Source organism: Choloepus didactylus, chromosome X, assembly GCF_015220235.1.
Source record: "Choloepus didactylus isolate mChoDid1 chromosome X, mChoDid1.pri, whole genome shotgun sequence".
Taxonomy (NCBI): Eukaryota; Metazoa; Chordata; class Mammalia; order Pilosa; family Megalonychidae; genus Choloepus; species Choloepus didactylus.
Window position 1 is genome coordinate 90,594,781 of NC_051334.1, and position 6,637 is coordinate 90,601,417.

The window sequence follows — 6,637 nt, forward strand, 5'->3', positions numbered from 1 at the left end:
TGTCCCTGTGTCTAAGATGAGTCTCTTGTATGCAACATATTGATGGTTCATTTTTTTTGATCCATTCTGCGAATCTATATCTTTTAATTGGGGAGTTTAATCCATTTACATTCAACGTTATAACCGTGAAGGCATTTCTTGAATCAGCCATCTTATCCTTTGGTTCATGTTTGTTATATTTTTCCCCTCTATTAATATCCTTTATTGTACCCATACCGAATCTCTTTAGTACTGAACCTTTCTCCAAGTCTCTCTGTCCTTTCTTTGTTTCTCTGTCTGTAGGTCTCCCTTTAGTATCTCCAGTAGGGCAGGTCTCTTGTTAGCAAATACTCTCAGCATTTGTTTGTCTGTGAAAAATTTAATCTCTCCCTCAAATTTGAAGGAGAGCTTTGCTGGATAAAGTATTCTTGGCTGGAAATTTTTCTCACTCAGAATTTTAAATATATCGTGCCACTGCCTTCTCGCCTCCATGGTGGCTGGTGAGTAGTCACTACTTAGTCTTCTGCTGTTTCCTTTGTATGTGGTGAATTGCTTTTCTCTTGCTGCTTTCAGAACTTGCTCCTTCTCTTCTGTGTTTGACAGTGTGATCAGTATATGTCTCGGAGTGGGTTTATTTGGATTTATTCTATTTGGGGTTCGCTGAGCATTTATGATTTATGTATTTATGTTGTTTAGAAGATTTGGGAAGTTTTCCCCAACAATTTCTTTGAATACTCTTCCTAGACCTTTACCCTTTTCTTCCCCTTCTGGGACACCAATGAGTCTTATATTTGGACGTTTCATATTATCTGTCATCTCCCTGAAGTCCATTTCGATTTTTTCAATTTTTTTCCCCATTCTTTCTTTTATGCTTTCATTTTCCATTCTGTCATCTTCGAGGTCACTGATTCGTTGTTCAACTTCCTCTAGTCTTGTACTATGAGTGTCCAGAATCTTTTTAATTTGGTCAACAGTTTCTTTAATTTCCATAAGATCATCCATTTTTTTATTTAGTCTTGCAATGTCTTCTTTATGCTCTTCTAGGGTCTTCTTGATTTCCTTTGTCTCCCGTACTATGGTCTCATTGTTCATCTTTAGTTCTTTGAGTAGCTGCTCTAGGTGCTGTGTCTCTTCTGCTCTTTTGATTTGGGTGCTTGGGCTTGGGTTATCCATATCGTCTGGTTTTTTCATATGCTTTATAATTTTCTGTTGTTTTTGGCCTCGTGGCATTTGCTGAACTTGATAGGGTTCTTTTAGGATTTGTAGACCAATTGAAGTCCTTATCTCTAATTTATCAGATCTACAGCTTCGTGGAGTACACTTTCTCTAACTAACCAGCAGGTGGCGTCCACGAGCCACCTGTTCTCCACAAGCCAGTTCTCCCCTGCTTAGCCTTTTTGGTGAGTGGGGGACTGAGTCTTGTGGGGTCCAATTGGTGTACCAAGCTTGCGTGTGTAGTTGGTGTTGCCTGCCCTGTATATGGGGCGTGTTTCTGGGCAGTCAGGGAGGGGGGGTGGCTCTAACAATCAAATCTCCCTGGTGATCCTAGAGTTTTAAAGCTGCTGCAATAGTCCAATCCCTCAGCTCAGTCCTGCCACAGTTCGTCTCCGCCACTGACCCACAATTCCTTGGTATTGGCGTATGGCTCCCGAGACCCGCAAGTGGGCCCCCCCTCCAGGCTGCGCACCCCGGGTCCTCTGCTGAGGGATGACTGTGCTATGTCACAGGTGAGTGCCAACCCCCAGGGCAGTTCTGGGCTGCTGGGCTGTGTAGGGAGGCTCCCAGTCTGCTGAAATAATGGCTGAATGGGGCTTTGTTAACTCACACTGCTCTACCTTCCCAACTCCGGGACAATCAGCTGAGGTTGCAGGGAAGGCTAATGTCCACGCCCAGTTTTGTGGTGTGTGCCTGTTATTTGAAGCACTTCCGTCACACTGGGTTGTCTGGGGCAGTTCTGGGCTATGGGGCTGGCGATGGGCAGGAGTGTTTCCTGTCCACCAGGATGATGGCTGTGAGCGGACACCCCCCTTTTCTTGGGAAGTTGTGGTGTTTAGTGAATTTTCTCAGCCGCTGGATTATTGTGTTTTGTCTCAGAGCTCTCCTAGTTCTGCTCTTGACTTGACCTGCCCAAACTGCAAGTCTTTGAAGCTTTCTGTATTGGGCTTCTTAGAGTAATTGTTTTAGAAAAAGAAAAAAGGATTAAAAAAAAAAAAAGGGCCCTCCTCAGAGATCTAATGGGTTATTGAAATGCTAAGAGACAAAGCAACCAGGGCCATTAAGGAAAGGTCCACAGGGCAGAGAGATCAGGGCAGAGAGATCAGCTTTTCTTCGGGATTTGCATATGCGCCTCAGGGCCTGAGCTCGGGCCTGGGCTCTGCCCTTCCCCTTTCTATGTTCACCAGAACTCCAAAAATCCTCCGCTTTTATTTTGGAGTTTTTCGTGTTGTTTTTTTTCTATGCCTGTCTCCTCTCTGCTGGGCTGGCTGCTCTCAGATTCTCTGGTGTCTGGTCTCCGTCTATCTATGGTTGGAGTTTGGATCAGTAGAATGAGTTTCCGATAAGGGCTGCCACTGCAGTTCTCCCTTCTCCTTCCCGGAGCTGACAGCCCCTGCTCCCACGGGACTGAGCCTGGCAGGGAGGGGCGCAGGTCCCCTGGCCGCAAAAACTTACAGATTTCGCTGATCTCAGCAGTTCCACGTTTTCATGAGTGTTGTATGAAGTATGCCCAAAGTCAGATTGCTCTGTGGTGTCCAGTCCACGCAGTTCCTGGCTTTCTACCTACTTTCCTGGAGGAGTAACTAAAACCTACAGCTCACCAGTCTGCCATCTTGCCCCCCCTATTATGGAATTTAATAATTTTTCTTCAAACAGCATGAAATTTTCATTGTTCTTCAGTATGGTGGTGAATTTTCAGACACTGGCTTCTGTGTATACTGTTTAACCTGCACATAATTATACAAAATTATATAACTATACAAAAATAATTATACAAAATTATACAAAAATAATTATACAAAAATAAAGTCCCAATCAATATCCATTTGGTGGATTTGGGGGAGTTTCTTTCCCAGGACTAATACACTTTTATTTTACATTTTGTCTCACAATCTTGGACACATAATCAGAAGCAGCCTGTAACTGGGTAGACGCTTCTTGGTATGGAGTTTTAAGGTCTTTTCCTGCTCTGAAAAATGTTACAAGAATATCTTTTCTTGTCATGTTTTAGAAACAAGAATTAAAGTAAGTACTGTAAGAATAAGCCTGTGTTCTAGCTTGTAACTGAGGGACATTAGTTTGCATTGTAGTATACTATGCTTGTATAAAATACTGTGCTATTACCCACTGGTCTCCTTTTCATCATTAGTTACCTCCATAATAGTGGGGATGAATTCTGAAGAGGCAGTGACTCTGTCTCCACTGTCCACCAACCCCCCAATCTCCAACATCCCAAGCAAATATATATCTGAGAAGGATAGTCAAGGTTAAGGATTCAGTTCTGCTTCATGAACAGAACAGAAGTAACTCATCCAATAAAGGATGGATCCAAAGACCTAGGCCTCAGTTAACACCATTCTGACCCATGGAACTAACCATTATATGACTTTATTTGATCTCTTTGTTGCCTTATTAGATATAACTCTTTGTTTTGTTATTTTAATGGCTTCAGGGTTTATAGTATGTACTTTTAACTTATCACAATGTACCTTCAAGTGGTATTATACCACTTCACGAAAAAGAACCACAAAGCAGTCACTTCTATCTATCCACTTCCAGCCTTTGTCCTATTGTTGTCATTTATATACACCATGTTTATATACATACATGTATAATAATATAATATATGTTATATTTACACATACATGTACATTTAAAGATACTATAAAGCCCATTATACTTTGTAATAATTTTTGTTTAGTCAGTTATCTTTTAAGGAGGTATAAGTAATAATTTTAAAACTGAAAACTCATGTATTTATCATTTCTGCTGCTCTTAATTCCTTTGTGTAGATACATATTTCCCTCTAACATCATGTTCTGCATGAAGAACATCACTTAACATGTCTTGTAGTGTTGGTATGCTGGTGACAAATTCTTACACACTTCGTCTACAAATTTCTATTTCACAGTCTTTTTTTTTTTGCAATTCCAGTTTTTTTTATTTTTATTTTTCCCCTTTTAAACAAAAATAGCAGAAGAAATAATAAAGGATTAAGAGTGCAAAAGTAGTTATTCATTAGAAAACATACACTCAAAAAAGATCCAGGTAAGAAGACAGGCTTATTTACAAGAGGAAGCATGTAAAATAGTTTTCATTTGAAATATTTTTAAAAAATCATATGCTACATGTACACCACTGTCTACAGCAATATTGAAGGGGTGTGAACAACACTTCTTTAAGGACAGATATACCACAAGGTCCAGGTCTTACAGTATCAGTGCGATCAATTCATAAAACTATATTATGACTAGTTAATCAAAATTTAAGAATTCTTCCCAAATATGTCACAATACTTTTGGTCCTCAGAGATTCACTCCTAGAGATTTCAACTACTCTAAGTTTCTAGCTACTAAAAGGAAGAGAACAATTATAAGAAGCTTTCAAAGGACTTACAAAATCTTTGTAGACTAGAGTCCAACTATCATCACAGCAAGTCTGTTCTGACAGCAGCCCTTGCAGTCTTCAGAGAAACATCTAGGGAAAAAGTCGGAAGCCTCTGTCTCTACCTCCTATTTGAAGACTGTGGAGACCATAAAATGGGAATTTTGAGGTTTACCATTAAAGGCTCATTCTGGTCTTGAAAGATTAGGAGGATATGATTATTTTCTACTGAAATGAATCTTGACTAACACAGGAACACTTTTGTCCTTTATTGGCCACTCTTGGAGTGAAAGTGATAGACCTGAGTCTTAACCTACTAGTTAAGTAGTAGTTTCAGTCATCTGAAAATCTGAAATTAAAACTATGTTAAAATCTAAAATACAATCTTTTGGAAGTCTGCTATTAAAAAGCTTCTTAAGCATTTACTAAGATGAGCTCTAGGTACAAGGGAACAGGAGCTCTAAGCTGTCAGATTCCATGTTTTGGAAAAAGAATCAATGTTTCTTAAATATTGCTAAATTTTGCAGCAGGGGGGAACCAATGCATACTAGGGCATAGAATTAGTTTCAATTTATTCTATGGGGATTCTTCCCCCACAGTAAGAAACAGAATGAGGAATGAATCTTAGTTATCACAAGTGGTAAAATTGGTCTCTGTATTCATGAAGCCCGACAGTTCTTGTAGGCAGACTGTAGATGCAGACAGAAGAACTGGCTTCCTGTAGCCACGCCCTGCATTTAGCTAAAGCAAAGATCAACTCAAACAATTATCGAAAGTCACCATTAACTGCACTAAAGGGTAAAGTTCACCACTATATTATTTTAAAGGAAGTTGCCTAAAAATAAGAATTCATTAAAATTGGGTAAGAAAAATCAAAATAAGTCAGTACTTACTAAGGCGTTGGGCATAGAAGGTCAACTGATGAGAATGCACCCTCGTTACATTTAACAGGAAGACACTAGACATAAAGCCTTATTTGGCAAGTCTGAATTTCTATTAACTAAGGTCAGAATAAGGGAGAGCAGAGAGTTACAGCTATAACATTTTAGTATACAGATGGCATAGTAGAAACTGTTCCCAAGGCAATGTGGAGTCCATTAATCATATTGAACAGGATGCATTATTCATTTTTCTTTTCTTTTTGCTTGAGAAGCTTGTTTTATCTCCCTTTTGGCCATCCCAGTGTACTTTGAAATCATTCCATGTTGATTGAATCCAGGAAGCAACAGTAAAAAAGTCATTATCAGGTAGGTGAGAAAAAGGTTGTGGACTTGCTGGTCCACCCAAGCAACCGCAGCAAGAGAAATGATCATGGTCAGGAAGTACATTTTTGGCTTTTCTTCCTTTAGTGTGAAGAGGCCTTTCCACCAGCCCACAGCTATCCATTGAATTTTTATTAGGTTGCTGCAAATTTCATGGGATCTTTTCTGTTTTTCAGTGGTCCATTTACTGGAGTCCAAACTTCTAGGCACTAGAACAGGATCAACGTGGCCAGCCAAGCACAAAACACAACAAAACAGGAAACACTGGACAGAACACATTGATACAGATAGAACATAGTTAAAAACACCAAAGAAGCTGCACCTGTGATGGCAGGTGGAAATCAGGCTCCTTCCCATAGGAGAACTTTATCTGCCATCAGCATTACTTCTCCCCATCCTTGCAGCTATTCTCCCAGACTTGCATTCTCTGCAGCTAGCTGGTTGGTGCTGCGATTATGTCCCTCCAACATCATTCCCAATGACGCCATCACTTCATTTTTTTTAACGTTTGAGCAGTCTTTTTTTATTTTGAAATAAATTCAAAGTTATAGGAATAGTTGCAAAAACAATACTAACCCCATACACAGAATTCCATCATACCCTGACCCCCTCCCCCAATAGCTCAATCCACCAACTTTAACATGCTGTCACATCACTATTTCTTTCTCTCCCTCCCTCCCTCCCTATCATCCATCATCTATTGCTCTGTCTTCTGAACATATGAGAGTTAGCTGCACACATCCTTGAACATACACTATAATTCACGTATACACTTCCCATGAACAAGAACATTCTTT

General features: G+C 39.9%; 1 pseudogene; it reads right to left on the reverse strand.

Moving 5' to 3' along the window:
* Positions 1 to 5,698: 5,698 nt before the first annotated feature.
* Positions 5,699 to 6,310, reverse strand: LOC119523684 (annotated as a pseudogene).
* Between the last annotated feature and the right edge of the window lie 327 nt (positions 6,311 to 6,637).